Source organism: Rhinatrema bivittatum, chromosome 18 (assembly GCF_901001135.1).
Source record: "Rhinatrema bivittatum chromosome 18, aRhiBiv1.1, whole genome shotgun sequence".
NCBI lineage: Eukaryota > Metazoa > Chordata > Amphibia > Gymnophiona > Rhinatrematidae > Rhinatrema > Rhinatrema bivittatum.
Window position 1 is genome coordinate 14,874,088 of NC_042632.1, and position 3,465 is coordinate 14,877,552.

General features: G+C 41.0%; 1 long non-coding RNA gene across 1 annotated transcript; it reads left to right on the forward strand.

Annotated features, from left to right (window-relative positions):
• Positions 1 to 247: 247 nt before the first annotated feature.
• LOC115080044 lies at positions 248 to 2,504 on the forward strand. The gene is made up of 3 exons (XR_003853497.1): positions 248 to 2,101; positions 2,214 to 2,304; positions 2,389 to 2,504. It is a non-coding gene; the product is annotated as an uncharacterized LOC115080044 (long non-coding RNA).
• Positions 2,505 to 3,465: the final 961 nt, after the last annotated feature.

The window sequence follows — 3,465 nt, forward strand, 5'->3', positions numbered from 1 at the left end:
GGCTTGTCCCACAGTGGGATAAAAAAAGCTCCCAATAAGTGCATGTCAGGGAAAATGTTTGTTTGCTAATAAGCTCAACTGTTAAAAGCCCTCCCTCTCTACCCCTACCCACCCACCCCAGAGCTTGCTCTTCTAATATAGTCTTGGTAGGCTGCATAATTATGTTGGTAACAAGATACTTTTCAAATCTTTATCATATTAAATGCATTCCATATCAAAACATTTTAACAAAATGACTATTATTCAATGTAATACCTGTGGTGCCTGGAGTCTGGAGTCTTAGAATTTGCCCCATTTGTTTACAGCTCTTTTCAATGAAAAATGAATTGATTCAGCTTAAAATTGTTACACCTGTCGGTCGCAGGTGGCTATGACCTCTCATGCTCACCTCTTTTTTGCCTGCACCATCAAGTCTGGGAAGAATGGCAGTCTCTGCTAATCCCTGCGATCTCTCTAGCATTTCCAGGACAGCATGGGCACTGCCGACCACCATCTTCGATCCAGAATTACTTAGGTAGGTGCGCCCACGCGCGCAAGGGCCTCCTTTGTACATGTCATGGCGGGAACCTCCCGATGACGTCAATCCGCTATTGTATTTAATCTGACCGGCCCTTGCCTTCTTCGAGTTAGCAAGGAGTTCCGTCTTGCTGAATCCACCTCATTCAAGGACTTCCTGTTCCTTTGGTCTTAGCATCTAACGCTCTGAGTACTCGCTCCTCGGGGGCTCCCCTGCGTTCCTGGCTATCCGCTCCTCGGAAGGTCTACCTGCCTGACTGCTACCAGACCTGCTTCTCAGGTCTCTGGAACCATCTCTTGAGTACCTCTACTGACTTCTACTATACGAACTGCATTGAGGATTTCCCGCGGTGTACCCCGAGCCTCGGGCCACTACCACCTTTCCTTTAGTAGAGACTATTCAGCTTTTCCTGCACTGCAGAATATTGACACACCAATTACCGGAGCCATTTCCGAGTTCCAGCACCTTTACCAGTTCTTCAACATCTACTGTACAGACATCCTCGGCATACCCCGCTCCACAGGCCACTACCGGATCTGTATTCCTGAGGTGCCTACACTCGTCAGAGGGGATCCCCGGCGTACCCCTCTCCGCAGGTCAATACCGGATCTTCTCATCTGTGGCCTCGCTCTGGGTATTCCCCATTGCTCAGGACCGTACTATTACATCTCCATCTCTGTGGCCATTACTTTTTCCTTCCTTCATAATAAAGTCTCTACTTCTAGCTGTGTCCCACGCCACCAAGACTACGCCTGCTGACGGTGATGCTCACAGGGCTCCTCTCTGTGGGCAGTGACACCTCTCATCTCAGCCCAGGTTTCACATTCTTACAAAAACATAACAAAAATATTATTAACAACAAGTAAAAAGGCTAAACAGGAATTAGCAATCACCAAATAAACCCTCCCCACTTTACAGAAAACCCTCTCACTCCCACAGAAGATTCAGAAACCTAGAAATAAGTGCTTTACAGTGGGCTCTGATAGGATAAGATCTGTAAATGCAAACAGAAGAATCACACATTAAAGCATTATATATTAAAAGTCCTGATGTTGCCTTCAAGCGCTCCTGATAGCCCACTGGCAAGATCCTATCTCTGATCTCCAGGTTTTGGCATTAGAGATCTCTGAGCCCTTTAACAGAGATGGTGATTTTTCCACATACCTGACTCACCATGAACAAAGGTGCGTGTTTTATCCCTTCCAGACTTAACTAAGAGATTGAGTGGCACTATTTTTTGTAAACTATTCTCTGGTAATTGTAATCATGGTTTCCCATTGGTTCATTTTTAGCAAAGCTAATTGGCCTCTGTAGATCATGTGACTCCTCATTGGATAGGATTTTTGGCACCTCTTTTTTTTAAACATCTACTATATGCCTTTACAGACACATAGTCGGTCTGTAGCCGCCGGACCCTTCTGAATTCTCGCCTTCAATTAGGTATGTTTATTTTGGTCTCCCAGTTTCAGAAAATCAAAACTGTTATGTCTTTTCCTTACGCTACTTTTGCAATCTTGCAGACAAGTAAAAGGATGGCAAGAGTTTCCTCCACCTACTAAGTTGGAAACTGAAAAAACCTTTAAGGTTAGTTTTAAATTCAGAGCTAAGTTCAATTATCATTTTCACTTTCTGATTCATTTGGTTGGTCCATTATTGAAAGCAGTGCTGCTTACACCTTAATCCCCTCTCTTTTTAGATTGAATGTCCAACTTTCTACTTTGTAAGCTCTGGAATTTTAAATTATCAGCCTTTGACACAGCTAAGCCTATTGATAACACATTACATTGGTATGTATAGTAACAATGTTGTCTTCATCACTGTATTAGCCTCTGTTCTTATATTGACTTATTGTTACTTGTGTTTTCATGCAGATTGCACTCTGTTGGTCCTTCCTGAAGCAGCCATATTGGCGAAACATAGCTGTGTTGGGAGACACATGAAGATTTGAATAAACCTCTTTGAATATTTGCATATTGTTCACCAAGTGAGTGAATATATCTTTCACACATTGGGACTTATTATATTTATTTATTTATTTATCAAGTTTTATATACCGTCATTCGGTAATGCCATCACAACGGTTTACATATTTAAACAAGGGATATGAAGGTTTACAAATAACAAAAAGGGAGAAAGAGATAAGTAGTACAGAGATTATCACCAGGGTAAAAATAAGGTAAATGTACAGTCAGATTAAGGTATAGCAGGTAAGGTAAAGAGGAGTGAGGTAATAAAAAGTATGGAAAAGGTTATGTTCTCAGCTGGAGATGGTTCAGAGTTAAGTTGATCTTGGTAACTGAGCATGTTTTCAGATCATTTGAGAGTTCAGTTAAAGAGATGATGTTGTGAGATTTAGGGTTTCATTATAAGCTTTGAAAAACAGCCAAGTTTTCAGATCTCTTTTGAATGTTTTCAAATTGGGTTGCATTCTAAGGTCCATGGGGAGTGAATTCCATAATTTTGGGCAAGCATTGGAGAAGGCTCTTTGACAGGTTGTTGATAGTTGAGCTGTTCAAACAGGGGGAATTTTCAGAAGGCCTTTGTTGTTTGAACGAAGGTTTCGTTGAGTCATGTGAGGAATGAGGTTAATGATTGACCAGTTAAATTCATCTTTATATATTAATTTCTGTGTAATGTTCAGGGTTTTGTATTCAATACGGTATTTGATTGGTAACCAGTGTAGGGAAATAAGGATGGGTGTAATGTGTTCACATTTTTTAATGCCTGTTAGAATTCTTGCTGCTGCATTTTGTAGGATTTGGAGCGGTCTGATGCTCGAAGCTAGAAGTCCAAGTAATAGGGAGTTGCAATAGTCGATGTTGGAGAAAATAAGTAGTTGAAGTACAGATCTGAAATCTTCAGTGGTTAGAAAAGGTTTTAGATGTCTGAGGGTTAATATTTTATAATATCCATTTTTAATTTTGGTTGTGATGTGGTTTTTTAAAGAT